The 22,577-nt window shown below is 40.4% G+C and overlaps 1 long non-coding RNA gene across 1 annotated transcript in view; it reads left to right on the top strand.

The window, feature by feature from the left end:
• Nucleotides 1-22,577, top strand: part of LOC119466995 — a 25,675-nt gene extending 3,098 nt beyond the window's left edge. Inside the window, exons 3-4 of the long non-coding RNA XR_005195506.1 lie at nucleotides 18,774-18,845; nucleotides 21,947-22,577. This is a non-coding gene — a long non-coding RNA (uncharacterized LOC119466995). The remainder of the gene's footprint in view (nucleotides 1-18,773; nucleotides 18,846-21,946) is intronic.

Genomic DNA, 22,577 nt, shown 5'->3' with positions numbered 1-22,577 from the left:
TGAAAACGTCACAATGAGCAAAATCTATCTTGAGTTCACTGACTTTTGTATTGATCTGCAGTACCAATAATAGCGAACTTAAAGTGTATCTAACATTTATTTGGCATGTCCAATGTGCCAGGCATAGAGCCAAACATTTTTGTTTGTTTGTTTGTTTTATTATGCTTTAAGTTATGGGATACATGTGCAGAACATGCGGGCTTGTTACATAGGTATACATGTACCATGGCGGTTTGCTGCACCCATGAACTCACCATCTACATTAGGTATTTCTCCCCACCCCTCCCACACCCTGACAGGCCCCCAGGTGTGAGGTTCCCCTCCTTGTGTCCATGTATTTTCATTGTTCAAATCCCACTTTTGAGTGAGAACAAACGGTGTTTGGTTTTCTGTTCCTGTGTTAGTTTGCTGAGAATGATGGTTTCCAGCTTCATCTATATCCCTGCAAAGGACATGAACTCATTCTTTTTTATGGTAGAGCCAAACATTTTATAGTGATCCTTTTATCTCATGCTCCTGATAACCCTATGGGGTGTGCCCTTTGACTGGCTCCATTTAACAGATAGAAAAACTGAGCCTGTGAGACAGGTATAGTAGTTTGTTCAAGGTCACACATGGTGTGCAGCAGAGCAAGAATTTAAACCTAGGCAGTGTAGCTCTAGAACCAGCATTCATAACCACTATATGATTTAGACGCTTGTTTGAAAATAGTGAGAGACAACTTAGTGTAGCTGGAAGATCCTGGTTGAAGTCCATAGGATTATAGACTATTGTTTTGGTGATGAATGAGATGATGTGTGTAGAGAAATTACATAGTGCCTGGTGCGCTCAGAGCATGTTGCTTATGGGGATAATGAATGTCTTTGACCCTGACTCTCCCTTGCTGACAATACGTAAAAAGGTGTTCTGCCTATGACTGGTGTGGAAGTGGAAAACAAAGATGACAATAGCCACGGGATGGTGGTCTTGATCACAAGGGTGAGTCAGCCTAGAGTGAATGGGATGGTGCTGTGACTCTTGGTATTGGCATTCTTCATCCAAAAGTTGGTGTCCTGAGTCTTGGGCAGAAGCAGCAGCAGCAGGGGCAAACAGAGAGTGATTCGGTGGGCAAGGGAGACAGAATGACCATTTTGATGTCTCCGGTGACCAGAAATAACAGCACAGTAATCTAGAGAGAACACAAGAAAAGGTGGAAATATAAACTTCAGATCACCTGTAAGACATTCTCCTAGGGCTTGGCAGGACTCTTCCGGGAGCATTTGAAAAGGCTGGGAGCAAGAGAGATGAAAGTTAAGTGTCTGGTCTTCTTTCTCCCTGACTGGTGGGGCCTGGAGAGTAGGCATTTTAATTAGAGCCATCCCTGGGTGGGCAAGATGAGCTGGAAAGCTTTTATACTCTGGAATATATACATGCTGAATAAATGACAAAGAAACCACACTTGCCTGTGCATTGCTGAGCCCACAAGAAAGTAAGGAATGTCCTGAAAATCACAACTCAAACAAATCATGAGCTGACACCAGAGAGGTGAGTGATCATGAAGGCAGTCATCCTGAGTAAAATGATGCAACCAGGTGCCTGAAGTTTTGAGGATTGTTGATCATACTGGGTATGAGAAAACGGAGGTCATGCAAGAGGGAGGATGCTGGGCTTGAGATGCCCTCCTAAAGGTTCATTCTCACACGGTCTATCCAATCAGTGAAAAGCTAGACTGAAGAAACAAAAAAAGCATATGTGTCATGGCTATGACTCTGGATAGAATTTAATTAGTGACAATACTAGTCTCCAGTGGAATGTGTTAGCTCTGTTATAGGCCTGTTCTCACGTGGATCTATGGTTACTTTAGTACCATCCCTAAAGTCAGAGAATATAAAGCCAATAAATTAAAGCATCCCTAGTTGGAGAGCCATCCCTATTGCCCAGAAATAGCAGATGGAGAATATCTTGGGGAGTCAGCATCTTCAGCTTAAAGCCTCCAGGGTATGCCAAAGTTAACTTTAGGCAAGTAAACTCCTAGGGAAAAATGACAAAACACACATGAATGCAAGGCATCAAGGATGTCAGTCAGTCTAAACAACTGTGAACAGAGTTTGACCCCGAGGTCAAATATTATTCTGGTATTATCAGATACAGATGGCATTCTACCTAAGAATACTGCGTTTAAAGAAATGAAAGACAGAATAAAGATAGCAAGGAAAAATGGACTAGCAATCATGAGGAAAAGGATTTGGAAAAAGAATGAAAGGGAACTCTGGAGATAAAAATGTAATTATTAAAATTAAAATCTGATGAACAGATTAAAGAAGGGATTTATCATAAGGATGATATGACAGCTAACAAGTGGCAGCTAACAGTTATATATCATTTATTATATACTAGATATTACTTTGCAAACATACCTGAAGAAAGGAGTGAACTAAAAGTTAGATCTGGAAAAATTACCCTTAGAGAGACTAAGAAAGAAAAAAAATAAATGTGAGTGCTGTGGCTCAAATTTACTAGGGTGGTATCTTAGGCATAAGTTTTATAACCCATCTGAGTCTCACTTTCCTCAGCTATGAAATGAAAACACAGAGGAGGTGATTTGGCAGATTTCATTGTAGGACTATTTCTGGAGTTTAGGTTTGTCAACACTGAAAAAGTAAAGTACTAATTAAGAGAGGGTGAGACTGACTTGAATTAGCCTCAATATTTTCTGCATACATTCGTTGGGAATATTTTCTTGGCTTCTTAAAAATTCCATTATTATGTAAATTTAGAAATTGCATGTATATTTGAACAATTTTAGTTTGAAGTTTCAAAATAGTATTTTCTGTCTTCCAAATCTTGTAAATGACTTAGAACCATCATGACTCGGGAAGAGAATATCACTGAGACATCACACAGCAGGTATTTTCTGTCCATCGGATCATATAATTTTCATGTACCATGAGTCACAGCAAATTCATACATTATTAGGAGCTGATTTAATAAATGAATTATCATTTAAAAGCCCTTTTAGTTAGAGCAACTCTAATGTTTAGATCCTTTCAAGATTTAGAATCTTGAACAGCACAATTTCGTATTGGAATACTGCCCACTTAATGGATTGTTTGGACAATTGAAGAGACAATGGAATTACAGTTAGTTGCTCATAGTAGATACTTATCCCTCTCAGTGTTTGTGGTTTGCAAACAACGAAACAAACTCTGGCTTATTTAAACAGGAAATGAATTAAATGGAAGGAAGGCAAGGTGGAAATGCTCATAGAATTGGTAAGAAGGCTGGAGAAACAGCCTTAGAAATCGGACAGAAACCACAGAAGACAAGACCCAACCACCACCTACCATAGACCCAGTCAGTGAGGAAGCTGATTGCCATTTCTGAACTGAAAACTTACCACTCATCAGTGGATCCTTGAATCAATCTCTTTGACAGATGATCTCCATCACTACTGTGACTCTGAAGTCATCCACATGCTTTGGTGTCGGTCACGTGCTCGAACCCTTGGGACTAAGGGGTAGAGAGAGTATCTGGTCTCCTTTGGCTTCTGTCCTAACAGAATATTGATATTGATGCAGTTAAGATGCAGAACAATTTCTTCACAGTGTTAGTCAATTCTCATGCTGCTATGAAGAACTGCCTGAGACTGGATAACTTATAAAGAAGAGGTTTAATGGACTAACTCTTCCACAGGGCTGGGGAGGCCTCAGAAAACTTACAATCATGGCAGAAAGGGGAACAAACATGTTCTTCTTCACATGGCAGCTGGAAGGAAGAGTGCTAGCAGGGGAAATGCCAGATGCTTATAAAACCATCAGCTCTCACTCACTATCATGATCACAGCATGGGGGAAACCACCTCCATGATTCAGTTACCTTCCACTGGGTCCCTCCCATGACATGAAGGGATTATGGAGATTACAAATCAAGATGAGATTTGGGTGGGAACACAACCAAACCATATTAATCACCAACATGGTGACTGTAGTAAATAATATGTTGTATTCTTGAAAAATGCTAAGAGAATAGATATTCAGTGTTATTGCCACAAAGGACAACTGTGTGAGGTAATACGTAAGTTAATTAGCTTGATTTAGCCATTCCACAATGTATATATATTTCAAAACCTCATGTTGTACATGATAAAAAAAACCATGATTTTACCAGTCTACTAAAAAAATTTGAAAAGTGCAGGATTACTATTTTAAAAAGTCAAAATAATATGGAATGTTTTTCTTTTCATGAGAGATCCCCAAATCCAACTCACCTGAGTTACTTCTTTTAACATTGTGATACATACACACATATACACATAAACTATAATGTGATTTCCTATAAAAATGAAAAATACCTATTTCAACAAACATTTTTGAAACTTTTTATGTAACAACCTAAACAAATCACTTTCCATGCACAATGACTTCTGTTCTTTTTTAGTGAGTCTGTGGCTTCCATACTTTTCCAGATCTCTCTCCTTTCCCTCCTTTATGCTGCGAGCTACCTGGCAGATGGGACTATCCATCATCGCTGCATCTTCGGCACTTAGCTACATTCTCCATACATGGTGGCTCCCAGCATATGTGTGTAGGATCTCAGGAGGACCATATTGTCTAGAAAAAAAATAGTCCAATGGAGAGCATTGCAATGTATAGCAATTTCTCACTGAAGGCAAACCCTAAAATGCCTAGAAACCAGAGTTTCAATTTGACCTTGGGCCTGGGAAGTGGGAGCAGCTGAAAATCTCACTGCTGTCTCCAGCTGTCCATTTCATAGCAGGTCTCCCTGACTCATTCAGAAACAGTCTCCTTGCCCTTCCCTCTAGCTCAAAAAGTGGCAAATCCTCATCTCTCTTGCAGTGAGTTGCATTGGTGCTTGTCCTTGAAGTTTATTTCCAGAAAGCAAGAAGTCACTTCTAAAAATGCATTTTTGGCACAATTCCACCAACATTTCTTCAAAACCCTACTGAGATGCAGTAGGTGCCGATAACACAGAAACAAATCAACCACTGGTCGTAAATTAGTAAGCATTTTCTGAGCACCTACTACATGCCAGGAAGAGGACAAAACACTCAGGCCAGTCCAAGGTGAGTAAGACATGGTCCCTGCCCTCTCATAGATAGAAATTTTCTGGGGAAGACATGTGTAGATTACTAAAAACATTGAAGTAAAATGAGAATGTTATACTAAAGGTACAAACACTGTGTTTGGCGAATGTTGTGATAGTAACAGTTTTGATCACCTTGTGTAGACTCAGCTGACCTAAAGCTTTTTGGAACAATGATACATGTCAGCTACAAAGAAGAGCAGTCTCTTTCTTATTTCTCTCTCTCTCTGTTAATTATAATCAGTAGAAAGGGATGTTAATTTCTCTTGGCTGTCCTTGGGACAGTAGAAGTAAGCAGGAGGAGCGGTTGGCTTCAGGGTGAAGGTGGCATTTGCAGAGCTTTAATAGATTATTAGAATTCACCAGCAAAACTGGAGATGAGGAGAGAACAGCATGTGAAAAAGCAAAGAGCGGGTGCAAGGCAGGTGTTTTGAGAAAAAAGTTAAATCCAGTGCTATTGGAGCACAAATATGAACTTCTGATTAAATAGCACACTCCAAAAACATGCTTCCTTGGAGAAGGAGGGGAAAAATGAATCATTCCTCCATTCCATTTTCACTGACAACCTCCCCTGATCAGAATGTCAAGCATTCATGCAGCATTAAATATATGCTTGTACTGTTCTGTTTTTCATATAAACTCCTCACAACACCCTACCACATACTATTATACCATACATGTTCATTAGCTTTTTACATATGCATAGACTGAAATGCAAAGAAGTTCAATGGTTTTGTCACACAGCTGTCATGTAGTAGAGGGATTTAAATTCAGGCATCCTAGTGGTATGTCCACCCTCAACTGCTGCATTTTACTGCTATATGTAAAGAAGTGTGGCGTGCTCTGGAGACACAGAGGTGGCCATGGGTATGGCTTTACCCTGCTCTCTAGAGCTTACATTCAGGAAGGAGGAGTTAAGCAAAAATAAGCATGAAATTGAACGTCTATTTCCAATTATGAGTTTACTGGAGTGTAAACCAGGGTTGGGGTACTGAAGGGTCAGGACAAACAGTTGTACTTGAGTAGTCATTCTGTGGCCTGCAGGATGAGCAGGAGTGATCCAGGAAGAAAGGATGGAGACTGAGGACAAGCCTCTTCCTAGAGCAGGAATCATCCTGTGTGTACGTCTTGGGCAGGCAGAGCAGGCCTCCTTCAATGGACCAACAGAAAGAAGGCTGGTGAAATCTGAAGCCAGTTTTGTGGAGTTTTTCTTATGTCTAAGGTGGTGAGGAGGTGGGAATCTGATTCTGCAGGATCTGTTAGGATTTTGCTTCTTACCCTAAGAGTAATGGGAATTCTCTGAGTGATTCTAAGCAGGGAATTTGCATAATTTGCATTTAAAAAAAACATACTCAGGCTGTTGTTTGAAGAACAAATTGTGTGTGTGTGTGTGTGAGAGAGAGAGAGAGAAAGAGAGAGAGAGAGACAGACAGACAGACAGGCAGACAGACAGACAGAAAGAGAGATGGGCAGGAAAGGAAAGCCACAGTGGCTGCTGGGAGCCCCCATAGGAGGCCAGTATAGTAATGATGGTGGCTTAGATCTGGGGGTGGCTGTGGAGATGAAGAGAGTCACAAAGATTCAAGAGAGATTTTGGAGGCAAGATTCACAGGACACAGAAACTGAGGAGTGACGGCACTGAGGAGTGATTAGGGAGTGAGGAAGCCTGTTTGCTTGAGCTGACTCCCAAATTTCACAACTCTCTGGAGTGACTGTTGCTAAAATTTCCAGCAAAAGGCCGGGGCATAAATACTCTAGGCTTTGTAGACCATATGGTCTCTTGTAACTACTCAACACTGCCGTATAGTGCAAAAGCAGCCATAGAGGATAGTAAACAAATGGGCATGGCTGTGTTCCAGTGAGACCATCTTTACACACAGAAAGCAGCCTAGATTTGACCTGTGGGTCCTAGGTGGCCAACTTCAGGTCTGGAGCATGTGAAGGTCCCTGAGAAATGGTCCCCTGGAGGGGCATCAGCTAGGCAAGTGATTTCTCACATTATTTCCTTCTCAGGACAACACCATATGAGAGCCATTATGATGCTCTTCATTAGCCCTGCCACTGTCAATTGACTTATCCAAAGCCACATAGCTAGCAACGGCAGAGTCAGTGTTTGAGCCCAGATCTTTATTTCCAAGCTCATTAAGAACCTTCCTGGCCAGGCGTGGTGGATCAAGCTTGTAATCCCAGCATTTTGGGAAGCCGAGGTGGGCAGATAATGAGGTCAGGAGTTCAAGACCAGCCTGGCCAACATGGTGAAACCCCATCTCTACTAAAAATACAAAAATTAGCTGGGCATAGTGGTACATTCCTGCAATCCCAGCTACTCAAGAGGCTGAGGCAGGATAATCGCTTGAACCAGGACCCAGGAGGCAGAGGTTGTAGTGAGCCAAGATCGCGCCACTGCACTCCAGCCTGGGCTACAGAGTGAGACTCCTTCTCAAGAAAACAAACAAACAAAAAGCCTTCTCACCACCCCATGCTATATCTGCTTCTATTTCCTTCTGCAACTGTCCCCTGACAGTGCCAAACTTTGTCTTGCAAGCTTTTCTCACATTTCCCAGAGGAAACTTTTCCTTTTTGAATGATCGTTTAAGCAGCCAAACAGAAAGGGACAGTGAGTCTCCAAACGTACCATGGCTGCTTTTGTTCAGTACAATAGACTTTATCTTGCTTTGTCCAGTTTCTACGAAGTGGGACATAGGGGGTTTGTTTCCAGGAAATTAGCATCCTATTTCTCTCTCTCTTTTTTTTTTTTTTTGCTCCTGACACAATTTTGTCTTAGAGATAAACTGTTATTTTCATTCCCTCCATTTGAGCCCCACATAGAACGTTTTCTATTAAAATTTAAATAAGCCACTTCAGAGACAGATGAAGATGTGAAGCTCAGATGAGCTGATTCACTAGAATTTGTTCCTGAGAATATAACTTGTTTGCTCTTATAGCTTATGCAACTGGGTTTCATAATAGAAGTTTTAAGTGGGCCAGAATCGTGCTGCTACAGTCATTTCATCCGACTTCTCCAGACAGAACAGCCAATTGCAAAAGGAGAAATGAGGAACATAAACTCTCAATTCCCCTGTCCCAGAGAGATGCAATTATTATTCCAGGAAATTGCTGGCAGCTGACATGTTTTCGAAAATATATTGAATTCTGTTTGCGTGACCCCCAGTCAGTATACATTGCAATAAAATACTTTGCTGATAGCTGACTGTCCGAATTTTTCCCTCTTTCCTTTGATTGAAGTGTGAGACAGAGCTGACCAAGGTGGAGAGGTGTATATGGAGTTGGGTGTGCTGAGAAGAGGTCGTAGTGGGAATAGAGAGCAGAATGGGTGCTAAAGTAGAACAAAGGCAAGGCCAAAAACTGAGTGGGTGTCCAAAGACCCAAGAGGAGAGACTGGATAGCTTCTAAGTCAGATGATCTAAAGTCAAGGGAGAGAGCAAAACATTCAAAGACCAAGTAGATGAGACAACTGTAAGTAAAGTGTGGGAGGGGAGAGCAAAGTGAGAATTATTCTAAGTGATTGCAGAGAAGAGCGTGATCCAAGCTGCGTTCCTTACCAATCAGTGCTCTAAAAGAAAGTGATTCTTCGGTTGAGTAATTTTGAAAATGCGTAATTTTTTATTCTTGGAGAGACATATTGATAGAGATAATAAAAATAATGATAATGATAAAAAATAAATATATAGATGATTGCCAATGTAAGCCTTATTACCACCTATTCAAGTATGCAATTTTCCTCCCTTTCTGGATATATTGAAAAAAATGTATTTTTGCTGCTATTGAAGTTAGCTACAGACAGGTGACTTCCTGGGCCAACGAACTGTGAGTAGAAGTGACACGCAGAAGTACTAGTGTTCACATTTTCTGTCTGCTTTTCTTCCTGCATCTGTAAGTTATGCCATTTCCAGAATAAAGATGACCCCAATTCCTACCCCACAGCCAACAAGTAATAAACATGTAAGATAAAGAAATAACTCTTTGTTGTTCTAAACGATTGAGATTTTGAGATTGTTTTTTACAGAAGCATAAACATGCCTATGCTGACGGATAAAATAATGAAACCTAGAGTTTAGTGGTTTTATGAAACCATTAAATGGTTCCTCCCTATTTGCCAAATACTATTCACAGAATTTTACATGTGCTTACACAATAGTGTATTATCAGAAGTTCTGGCATATCTAGAAGAAAATAAGTATGTAAGTAGCATATACAACAATAGAAGTTTCTCATTCCTATTATCTTTATTTTTAGCACAGAACACCTATTGATGTCTTATGGAACACAATCACATAACACACATTGAAAAACTCAGGCTTAAAACATGCTCCACTGTCCATGGCTGAGCCAGGATATCACCAACTGCAAGGAGAATGGAAGCCTTACATAGTGGGCTAAAAGGAGACGGTGGGTTTACAATGTTCACAGCTTCTCTTTGCCCATGCTTGTTTCTACCGCAGAGCCTGAGATGATTCGTGGCTCTTCATTAAAGCATGCCTCTGACCCTCAACTAACATTTAGTACCCGGGAGGAATTTTGAAATAGAGCAATGAGGAAGACGAGGGCTTGCTATCTTGGTGGAATGGTCTTCCAAGAGGAAAACTTCCAGGATGCTACCTTCTTTCTAATCCAGAACTCCAGGGCAAGATAAAATTCCCCACCTGTTGAATAGCTAGGGGAGCAACTAAGACTAAGATCAAGAGTTAAAGAAGGGTGATCTTAGGAAGGTAAGGGTCATATGGCTAAAGTCCTCATGGCCAGTGCTTATGTTTAAATTGGTGATTAAAATGGTGATGTGATAAAGAATCTATTACAGAGAAGCTGGGTGATCATGGCATTGTTCTTAAAGTCACTGGGTATCTTGAGGTCTGTCCCTGGGCCAAGTGATCAAAGAGGCAATAAGGTTGGATGCAGAAGCTGCATGGGAAGGATACAGGCCCCCTGTGTTTATTGTTTCCGTTGCTTGCCACAGACTTCTCAGGAACTTTGCCTGTCTGAGTTTTTCTCATCATTCAGGTCTCTCCTAAAATGTTATCTCCTTAGGGGACTTCACTGACCTCTGAAATGAAAATGGGCCTGGTTACATCATTCTGTTTTACTTATGTCCCAGAACTCATCACAATCTAATGTTTTTCTTATTGATTTATTTATTATGTGCCTTTTCTTAGTAAAATATAAGCACCTTCAGCATAGAGACCTTGTTTTGTTAAGAAGGAACCCCTTTTTTAATACCTAATGAAAGTTCAATCAGTATTGTATCTGATACCTAACGAAGGCTCAATCAATATTGTAGAATGATCGGCTGAATGAATGAATTATTGAGTGAAGAGCTGCCACCGGAACTAATGGAGCTCCATACAGTGAGATATGCATAGAATGGGCAAAAAGAAATGCTAATGTGGTAGGAACAGCAGAAGATAGAAGTGGGTAAAGTACTCTGTCTATACTGTAAGCTGGGGTTGCAGTGTTGCCCAATCCCAAAGGGTACCATTCACTTCTACTGTCACCAAGGCTGGGTTTGGGGGACCTACTCTACGCTTCCAGAACCTACGTAGGTTAACTCTAGCTAAGTGTCCATAATCCAAGATGGTGAAGATTTGCTAACTTACCTACCTCAATAACTAGCCCAATTCCTAGAACAACTGTGCCTTATTTATGACAGTGTTCAACATATAGAGATGACATTTAATAAAAACTTGTGGAATGGGTAAATGAATGCATGATTATGTAACATAGACAATTCATTTGATATCTCAACCCAATTGCTAAATCCTCTTGCTTCAGCCTACTGCAGACTTTGGGTCCAGAATGGCAAAATGTTTCATCATGCATGCCATATTGGCTACTGTTAGTGGCTACCTAAAGAGATACAAAGAGAAGGGACTTAAGGCTGATTCTAGTGTCAAATGAAAATGAGTACCATGATGGATTAGTTATGTCTGCACTGGGCAAGGGGCAGAGGAATAGTATGAGAACATTGTATTTTCTAAGCTGACTTTGTGGCCATGGATGCTTCCTTACTAGTAAAAATGGCTCCAACTTGACTCAATCTTTTCAACCATCTCTTTGTAGTCAGTATATCATTCCTATGCACAAATCACACTTCGTGGATTTCAAACTCTCCTCCCTGTATTCTCTTCTTGTTAAGACATATTTAATACTATATACCAGAGCGAAAGCCATGTTCCTGGACAAGAAAGTGACATAAGGAAATGTGAGTGGGAAAAGGAAAAAAAAAAAAGCAACTTTTGGATGTCTAAAAATTGGAAAGAAAAAACAGGAAAGAGAAAGAGCAGGGAGAGTAGGTTAAAAGAATGGCTGAAAAAAAGGATAGAATGCAAATCTTTTTTTGAGTAGAAACACCAGATATGAAGGCTTTAAAATAGACCGATTAATATCTGACCCTTCTGAAATCAGAGGGCTAAATCAGATATTCACTTGAGATTTTATCAACTTTGTAAGTTAATGACTTTCTTGGTTCATTAAACAGAATCTTTTTTCTAGTTTCTTCTCCTTTCTTATTATTTCCCTCTTATTTTTCACCCCTCCCTTCCTCCCTTCCTTCCTTCCCTCTTCTCCCTCCTTACCTTCTTTTCTTCCTTCCTTCCTTCCTTTCTTTTCTCTTCCTGGGTCTAGGCTAGAGCTGTCTTCCTTGAGCACATGGGCAAACAAGCATTTGAACAAAATCAGGAATTTGCCATGAAGAAAGCAGAAAACAGAGCTGAGGGATTAGTTATGCAGCTAAGAATGGCTGCTGTCATTCACATTTATTTCTCAAAATCTCAGCCAACTGCCACTTACTTAGTAGGTCCTCTGAAATAACTGTGGCAAAAAAAATCCCATTCTTTCTCGTACTTCCAGCTGCCTACTCAATATTTTCATTTGGATGCATGTGGACGATTTGGACTCAAGAATCCCGAGACTAAAATTCGTCTCCCTTATCTAAAATCTGCTCTTTTCCTTCTTTTCATTTTTTTAGTAGATGGTGTCACCATTCTTCCAATTTACTCAAGCTGAAAGCTTCAGAGACCTGTTAAATATCTCACTCTCCCTCATCTCCAGCATTAGATTGGTCTGTTAGTGGCTACCTAAAGAGTTAGCTAGCAATCTGTTGACCTGAAGCCCTCCACTATATTTTGCTACTGCTGCTGAGAATTTAGCTCTTATGCCCTCTTACCTGGACACTAAATCTGGTCTTGCTGCCTCCAGACATACTTCTTTCCAATCTATCTTCTGTATGGTGTACATTATGTTCAACCTTGCACGCATATCTAAGAGATTCCCCCTCTTCAAACACTTTTTGTTACCGAATGAGTTGTGTCCCTCCAAACAGGTATGTTGGAGTATTATCCCTCAGTACCTCAGAATGTGACCTCATTTGGAGACAGTGTCTTTACAGAGATAATCATATTAGAATCATTAGGAAGAGTACTAATCCAATTTGACTAGTGTTCTTACACAAAAGCAGAATATTAACACAGACATGCACACAGGGAGAGAGCATAAGGTGAGTGCAGAGATTGGGATAATTGCCAGCAAACCACCAGAAGCTAGGAGAGAAGCATGACAAAAATTCTTCTTCACAGGTCTTAGAAGAAATCAACTCTGTTGACACCCAGTTCTCAGACTTTCAGCCCCTAGAACTATGAGACAATACATTTCTGTCCCTTAAGCTACTAGGTCTGTGGTCCTTTGTTAATGGAATCCCTAGCAAACTAGTGTACTTCCCCTTGCCTCCCAGTTAAAACACATGTCCTTTATCATGATATAGAAGGTAATTCAAGATCTGGTTTTGGTCCATTTCTAGAATTTCTCATCCTTTTGTCTTCAAGAGATGGCGTATATAGAGCCTTCTCAGGGTTCTATGAACACAACTGATTGTATATATATAACTCATTATATATATTCCTTTATATTCTCATTACATTGCATTTGTCCTTTGAAAGTCAGCTCAGTTGCTGTCTTTTCACAGAGGCCTCTTCAACTCTGTCTCCCCATAGGGAGTTTTCTCTCTTCTGTTCTCCCCTAGCACTTGAGCAAGCCTCCACTGAAGCACTTACTCCACTGGGCTATGTTTGTCTTTGTTTTCTATATCTCTGTGTAGACTGAGCAAACATAGTGGGTGGAGGTCACTTCTGACTCACCTTTCCCTTTAGTGTCCAGCCCAGGGAGGTGGCTTATGAGCTCCACCAATCCATGCTGAGATGCTGTGACTAAGCAACTGGGGAGACAAGTGTGGACTCCCAGAAAGTGGGCTGGACTAGGGTGGTGAGAACTTGGTTCTGTATTTACTCTGTATTTACTCTGCTGCTAATTTGCTGGATAATCTTGGACAAGTTTCCTCATCTCTTTGGGACTCTGCCTCCCTATTTGGAAATTTGGATGATTGGCCAGATGATCTTTAAGATCATCTGAGTACTGAATGAATTTCAGGCAGACGTAGGTAAAAGGGAAATGTTTCCTCACCAAAAGGCCTGCTCAAGCCTTCCATTTGTTGATATGAAGGCAGCCATATCCTTTACTTACTGTCAAGGCTGTTCATAACCAAGAGGTACAAGGCCACTATGGCTGAGGTACAGCTACAGTTGGAGTTTTAAATTGAATGACCATTAAGAACATTGCCTGGGCTATTTAGAGTCACTCCCTCTTTTGCCAGCAGAGATCTCAGGGGCAGTTAGGAGGAAACTGCAAGAGGAAATGGAACTACTTTGAACAAGATATCTGCAAAACCTGAATGGAAAAAAGCATAGGATAGAAAGTAGAACTCCTTATTGCACCCATGATTCTCCTCTTCCTCTCTCAGCACTTGCAATCTCTCCTCAAAGCAATAAAAGGCTTACTTGGTGAGATAGAGAGTCTCTCCATTGTTAAGCCACCTGAGCTTTGGGTATCCAGTGGAGTGAAAGGTTTAGACTATATCAAGACTCTCATAAGTTTGGTGAGCTTGGTTTCCTGATAGGATAAGACAAAAGTCTTTATTTCTGCAATGATGCCAAATTGTGTTGGTTACTAATACATTTTCACATGGGAAATTCTTGGCTGACTTTGCCATTAGTGAAAGGTTCCTTCACTTCAACACTATTCCTTGGGAGATTCATATCTTGACAGCCTGAAGCAGTCCAAGAAATTTTTCCTATGCTCTGTGAGTAACTAAACATGGCTGTGTGTGTGTGTAATATATATATATATATATATATATATATATATATATATTTATTCCTTCCTGAGATATTTAATACAATATTTGGTTTATAGCTTGCTAGCTTGTATAAATCATTTGGCATCCATGGGCTGTAAAGTGGGCATAATGATACCTTCTTCCCCATTACTTTTTACCTCTAACAAATCCCATTCATCTATCTCATCTAAAACCTTTCACTCATTGATGTTACTTCTAGTTTTAAGACCTATAACTTGTTGAAATAAAATTATGACTTTAGCTTTGCAAAAGATCATTTGTTTAACTGAGTTTAGTGGAAAGAAAGCCCTACTAAACTCTGCATTATCATAGGTCTGGTAGTGACAAACTTGGGTCCTTCAAAGTCTCTGGTTTCAATAACAATTCTAGTGACATTTCTTTCTAAGTTATACTGCAACTTTTTTTTCTTTATTTGCCATTTCATTTTTTACAATAAGCAATTATCACTTCCTTCTATCACTTGAGATTACTGACACTCAGGGAGAATAAATGATACTTCCAACATCACCAAGTGGCAAGAAGCAATCAGTACCTGGAGCAGGGTCTTCTAACTCCAAGCCGAGTGCTCTGTCTACTACGGAGATGATTACATTCATCATGTCTTGAAGCTGTTCAGTGCTTTATCTTAACACAGAGTCAAAAATATATTAACTGCTTGTTATAAGAGGAGCTCTCTGATAAATACTAGATAACTTCCAATCCCTTCTGTGAAGAAGCTAACAATTGAGTAGTAAAGATAAGATTTCTGTGGAAATAGCCCCAATACAAATCAGAATATAAATAGCTTACAGGTTAGAAAGTTCTTAGATTATCTAGCTAAAGAGTTTGGAATTTATTGATTGGTCATAAGGAGCCACTGGCAATTTGTTGAGTGTCCTGTGTTCACTGAGCTCTTAAAAAAATGGGATGAGTTGAGAGCAAAGATTTACTTTAAAGACAAATGAAGGAGGACAAGCAGGATACAGTGACCTATTCAAGTCACAATGAGTGAGAGGGAAGAAATAGAACTTCCAAGAGATCAAAAGCATCCTGTACCATGCCTTTCCCTCAGTTTCTATTGTGCAGATGAGTGAAAGTTGGCTGGGCAGGAAGACAGGAGCTAGCAGGCTAGGGGAGCTAGCTGAACCTTGGTCTTCCTCTCTGTACCATTGTGTACACATCTGTTGGCTCGCAGGGCCTATTTCACTCATGCCACTTTTTTGTCTCATTATTTGAGAGTGGACTAAACCATGCCACTTGCTTTGGACAATGAGTTGTTAGCAGATCTGACAAAAGTTGTATCTTCAAATGGCCTTGAACTTTGGGCTTTGCTTTTCTGTGCCTCTGTTATCACCAGATGAGCATGTCCTGGCCATTATCAGAGTAAGAGGGCACTGCAAAGTTGCATAGCAAAGAAAGTGGGTAGGGGGCAGGGGAAAAACTGGGGTCATCCTTGCAGTTTTCCAGCATCCATCTAAACTATGCCCAACCTTCATACCATACCATGCTATCTTTCTGTAGCACCTACACTGTATCCTGCTCATTTTATTGAGAACTACCACATGTGAGTTGACCAACCCATTGATACTAGCTGTACCCCTCCTTCAAGCACAGCTTAAGTATCATCTTTTCCGAGAGGTAGTAAACACTTCTAAATCCTACTAATGGTGCTTTTCTCTGGGTGCCTAGCACAAGTATATAGTGGTACCTTGTTTAATATACTGTCCTTTGATAAATGCCTTATTCGAATGTCTCTTTCAAGCAAATATGTAGCAGACAGAGAGTCTAGAGAAGAGGTTGAAAGGGAATATGAAATCCCCAAGTAGCCAGGAACTCCTAGGGTGGAAGGCGTCTCCACTCCTAGACACTTAGAGCCTCTCCAAAGTTGATTCCTTAAGAACTCCAGTAAAAGGCCTTATGCAATCAGGAAGCAAAGGGCTAAGGCCTCTAGGCCTTATATACAGGGGCAGAGAAGAGGAAATTGTGGATAGATATTTGGTGTGACAGCAAACCTGAATTTATGGACAATCAGAACACTCTGTTATTGTCAAAAATATTAATACACAATGGCCTCCTGTGCTGGTCACTTATTTTGTGCCTTCCAAGTAGATATTATAACTCTCACTTAATAGATGAGAAAACTGAGACTCAAAAAAGAGAAGTGATTTACATATGATCAACCAGCTAGAGGCAGAAGAAAGAGAATTGAAACCCAGACCTGCTCAACTCTGGGTCCAGTGCCTTTCTGCTATGCCATCTCCAATGTCTGTTGTCATTGCCATTTCCAGCTGTAAAACTCTGTTCTCAATGTAGGCCATGCTGTTCCTTATGGGTCCACACCAGTAGTTAGGGCTTGTGGTGGGAAGGCTATTATGAAGTATCCTCAGAGAACCTGTCTACAATCCCATGTGCAGACAAACATACCTTGTTCCTTGGGTCCCACTGTCCACCTGCCCCACATGTCCCAGCAGGCCACAGCATTGGCTGGTAGAGCACACAGGCACTTACTGGGGAAGAAGGAGCTGAGATTCTAGTTCTGACTTGGCTGTGTGACCCTAGGCAAGTCTTAGATCTGTCTGGGTTTGAGTTCCTTCAACCATAAAATGAGGAAGTTGGACCACATTTAATTCAACAGACAACTATTTGGCATGTACTAGAGCTAGTGATTGAATCAGGGTGAAGAGATTCATGGTCGGGGGGTGGTCAGTCTTTGCTTTCAAGTAACATTTGGCCCACTGGGGACAATAACACATGCCCAGGTCCCTCAACACAACTCAAGCTATAGTGAGAGCTCTGACAGAGGTACAGCCACACTGTGTGATATCAAGGAAAGAGACACCTGTAGGGAGGTTTGGGAGGGGAAGTTTGCACCAGGAAATTAACAGGCAAAGGAGGCCTCAAGGATAAGTGAGGTTTCAAAGACAGATAAGGGTCTCATTTCATCTAAGTAAGTATCCCCAGAATGTAGACACACAAACACATATGCAACATATGCACACATACCCCTTCTCCTTTTTATAATTTTTTTTTTACTATCTACAGAGTAAGATATATGTTCAGACAAGAAAAAATGAGATAATGTAAGCTGAATGTGTCATTGATCCTTTTATATAAAAACGGAACCCATGACAACATAAAAGAGGGACATAATATGGTATATTAGTCTATCCATGCTCAAAATATAAAATAGTCTCTTTTATTTCAAATATAGCCTTTCTTTTCCCTTCAAACAATGATGGCCATGTTAATGGCAATATTAATAATACCACTTATTAACATATCATCATATACCAGGCAGTGTACAAAGTACCACACACATTTTATTCTTCTTTAACCTTACCACAACTTTGTGAGGTGGCGTACAGAAGCGGTTTAGAAAGTTGACAAAACTACTCAGTTGGGAACTCAGGCTTGACCAACTGAAAGCCAATTACTTAACTAGCCTCCAAGGATGTCAGAAGGTGGTTCTAGAGGTCTTCACACAGGACAAAGAACAAGACTTCTAAATGTCATAGGATTCTTCCATGAGTCTAAAGGGCTTTCAATGATGTATCTTTGTGTTATAGAGGATGTAATGGAGACAACAATGAGACCATCTCAGCCAGCCGTTGGCTGCTGTGCCTGTTGCAGTCCTGAGCTGACCTGACAGCCTTGAATGCCCCAAGTTGCAACAGGCACCCTGGTCAATGACCTCTATTGTGCTCCCAGCCAACAGCACATATCAACTGTCAGCCATGTGTGTGAGCCATCTGGGGGCCATAGTTTAGGAAAGCCTTTAAGTCAGCTCAATGACCAAACAACTACAACCACATGACCCAACAGAAGAACCTACCAGTGGAGCCCAGTCGACCCACAGGACAATAATAGATGATTTTATTTTGGGTAGTTTTGTTACATAGCAATAGATAATCACAGCAGTACATTGAGTTGGGTTGAATTTCAGCCCTGACATAATTTTTCAAAATTTTTTTCCAGGAAATGTATTTTTGGCTTTCAAACTCAAATTCCTAGGTGAGAAAGGTTGTTTCTGACTATTACATAATGGGTTGCCTCCATTAGATGTTGGCAGTGAGCCTGTTTTCTACATCTATATTGGCAAGAGACTCTGTGCAGAGAGACATTTCAGTAGATTAAAGTTTGGCAAAGCCATTAGTGTATTTAAAAGGGAGGGGGGGAAACATGGTCCCTGGTGCCAAAGGACTTTTAATGATTCCTGAAAAAAAATGAAAAAATATTTTAAAATATTGAGAGTAGAAGAGGTTATAAAGTGCAATGAAGTGTTTTAACAGGCAAATCATGTTGGCCATTTCTAATTTTCTCGTATGATAACATTGTGGGCCAGTAGAGTAAAAGGAAGTATGCTTGCATTCCTGAATCAATTTGTATTTGGTCATGCTATATTATTCTTTTAAACACCCATGGATTATGCAATCTACTATCTTAGCTAGGGTTTGTATAGAGATTCTTTATTAAGCTTCTATTATTTTCTTTTTGTTCTTTTGTTTTTTCAGATGCTAATATTTTTCTGGCTTTATGAAGGAATGGCGAGGTTTAGGCTTTCATGATCTGGAACATTCTAAAAGGTATTTGGTTGATTTGTCTTCATAGGCTTGATAGAATTCTCTTGCGAAATACTCTTGACTTAAAATGTGTGTGTGTGCATGTGTGTGTGTGTGTGGTGTGGTGAGAAAGTAGGCATAAAAGAGAAGACAATGATGATTCTGGAATTCTGGCTTGCATATTTGTTTGGAGAGTGTTGCCATTGCCTAAAGTAGGGAGCTCTGGAAGAAGGCCAGGCTTAGGTGGAAATCTCATGGATTTGATTTTAAAGAAATGTTGACTTTCAGATTTTGCCTGAGGAGGAGCCTCAGGGTAGCAATGTACTTGTCAGGGAGAAGATGAGTAGGAAATTTGTGCAGAAGCTGTGTTTAAATGTATTAGTTTGTTTGGGCTGCCACAACAAAGTACCACAAACTGAGTTGCCTGAACAACAGAAGTGGATTCTCTCACAGTTCTGGAGGCCAGAAGTCCAAAATCAAGCCATTAGCAGGGTTGGTTTCATCTCAGAGAAGGACCTGTTTTGGGCCTCTTTCCTAACTTCTGATAGTTTCTTGGCTTGTGGTGGCATAAACCCAGTTTTCACTTGGCATTCTCCCTGTGTGACTGGGACACCCATCATATGAGCCCACAGTAATGACTTCATTTTAACTTGATTGCCTCTGTAAAGCCTGTATTTCCAAATGAGCTCACATTCTGAGATATTGGGGTTAACTTCAACATACAAATTTTAGGGGGAAACACAATTCAAACCACAATAAATATCAAACATACTCTCCTAATTTAGATTTTATGTTTATTTTGGGGTAGCTTATGGGATGGGGCTAATGAAGATTACTTGGGGGAAATATGCCTCACCCACCAACCACTCATTGTTGCTGCCAAAAGTTTGCTGCTATGTATTGAGGTGACTTCAAGATATTCAAAAGCATATATTAGGCTAAGTGAAAGAAGCCAAGCACAGGAGACCACATATTGTATGATTCAATTTCTATGAAATATCTGGAATAGGCAAATCCATGGAGACAGATTTGTGGTTGCTTAAGCCTGGGGTTGGGGCTGGGATGTGGAGCACAGCTAATGGATATGAGGTTTCTTTGGGGGGGTGATGAAATGTTCTAAAATTAAATTGTGGTAATCAACATACGAGGGGCCGGGCGCGGTGGCTCACGCCTGTAATCCCAGCACTTTGGGAGGCCGAGGTGGGTGGATCACGAGGTCAAGAGATCGAGACCATCATGGTCAACATGGTGAAACCCCGTCTCTACTGAAAATACAAAAAAAATCAGCTGGGCATGGTGGCGCGTGCCTGTAATCCCAGCTACTCGGGAGGCTGAGGCAGGAGAATTGCCTGAACCCAGGAGGCAGAGGTTGCAGTGAGCCGAGATCACGCCATTGNAAAAAAAAAAAAAAAAAAAAAACTACTGAATTATAATTTAAACTGGGTGAGTTGTATGATGTATGAATTTGATCTCAACAAACTTGTTAGACATCGTCAGCAGGTGGATGTAGGAATATTTGACTAGATGAATCTTAACATTCAATTCAGCCATGAGATTTTAAGATCCTGCATTCCTTTATCATTTTGAGTCTCAGTTTTATCTCTTGTGGGATGAAGAGACGGAAGTCTATGAAATAGATGATTCTCTTTCTCATTGAGCTGAGAAACATCACCTGACATCCTTATTTTACCTACAGAGCAGACTAGTTTAGAGTATGGACTTTGGAAGCAACATATTTTGATTTGAATCCAGTTCTTTCATCTACTAGCTCTGCAATTTTAGACAAATTATCATACTTCTCCCAAGCTTAATCTCCAAAAAGGAAAATGGAAGGGAATAATACAAGTACGACCTTCTTCACAGGGCTGTTGAGAGGATTTAATGTGATAATATTCAAAAGGGCTCAGCAAATAGCTGGAACATGGCAAGTCACTACAGGAAGGTAACTATTAATTTCCTATGGCCAAGACTAATGACTACTTCATTAGTGGAGCAGATGATTCTTTTTCAATTGGAAACAGACCATTGCGTTGCCCCTTGACATTTTATATTCTATCATTTATACATTCCATGTGATTTTTAATTATTAATTCAGCAACATCTGTGTCAGTTCAGAACATATTTTTCCTCACACCCCTCCTGCAGTCTGGTAAGATCTTTGTGTTATCAAATAATCAGCTTTCCTCTGTTTACAAGAGGTACCAAATGCCAAATTTGTAATCATTAAAAGCAATTTTTATGGAGGCAAATACATCTAGTTAATATTTATTGGGCACATATTTTGTTCAAAATATTATGCCAAGCACAGAGGGACGTGCAAAGATGAGCAATATAAAGATGTTACTCTCACAAATCCCATGGTTTAATGGGGAAGATGCCCCCATGTGTTAATTCAGTGATACATCAGATATTAGGGGGATGGAAAGATATGTAATGCAATGCATCATGTTGAGCTCAATAATAGATGTATGAACTAAGTGCTGAGGACACCTGGAGAAAGAAGTGATTGACTCAATACGGAGAGGACATGCTTGCCAGGTGGAGAGGTGAATGAGGCCATACCCAGTAAAATTAGGGAATACATTGAATTTCTCATCATTCAACAAACAGGTCATGCCTTTTCATGGCCTGAATTTCTGATTCAGAGACCAGGCCAGTCTTCATGTTTAGGTAGAGCTACATCTGGAATGTCAAAGCAATATTTGGATGTTTAGAGAAGAGACTAGGGAGGGCGATCATAGGAAGGGAAGATAAGGTCAGATTATGAACGGCCTTCATGCTAAGACATTGAGACAATAAAAACTCATAAAGGGGAATGGTAAACCCAAAATTACACATAAATGTGGCTGTGCACATGCATAAGTGGAAAATAGAACACACAAGCATTTTTTTTCTCCACTTTTTACTTAGTGTTCTCAACCCAGAATTTTGTGTGCATTGATCCGGAAATTGCTTTTTTTTTTCCCTAATAGGTAAGTATTTGAGCAACAAGATGGCATGTCGTTTCAACATCAAGCTCACTGATGACTCATTTGTCTCTCAGCAACTAAGCTTTTCATTGTCAGTAACGTTAATTATACCTATCATTCACTCTAAAATGACCTTTATTATTTTTTCCCTTATAGCATTCTCTCCACATGGGCTCATGTTCGGGAGGCTGGAGACTAGTGATGTCAGCCCTGAGTTTTCATCATGTGGCAATCAGAGCTCTAGAAGCACAGGTCAGACTTCCAGGCTCTCCTGTTGCTCTGCCTCTGGCGTTACGTGCCTGAACTGAATTGGCAAACCATTCTTTGCTACCAGGATGCAGAAAATCAGGTTTCTCATTTTCCAAATAATTCTTCATTTCAAAAGGTTGGGGCAAGATTTGCAGAAGAGAGTTGGAAGGAACAAACATTTATTAAGACATCAGTGAATGAATGTGGACTGTGAGCTCCAAAGACCCATATTTGAATACCAAATTTGCCACTTATTTTCTGGGTAACTTTAAGGAAATTGCTTCCCTGCTTTGAGGCTCTGTTTTCCCCTCCTCTAGAGAATGAGGATGTTATTATTTATCCTGCTGGCTTGCTGTGTGGCTTGAATGAAGTTCTCACTGCAAAGCATGTGATCCAGACTCAGGTACAGGTTGATTCCTACAGTCAAAGGTTCAGGAGAAATGACAGCTATGGTGAGCTCTCACCTCCTGCAGGCTGTAGTAAGCCAGTGTGTAGCGAGAAAATGGTGTAAAAACTACTGATACGGTTTAGCTGTGCC

This window comes from Cebus imitator, unplaced genomic scaffold, assembly GCF_001604975.1.
Source record: "Cebus imitator isolate Cc_AM_T3 unplaced genomic scaffold, Cebus_imitator-1.0 Scaffold249, whole genome shotgun sequence".
NCBI classification, from domain to species: domain Eukaryota; kingdom Metazoa; phylum Chordata; class Mammalia; order Primates; family Cebidae; genus Cebus; species Cebus imitator.
The sequence above is the reverse complement of the archived record's forward strand: the minus strand, read 5'-3'. Positions and strand labels throughout refer to the sequence as shown.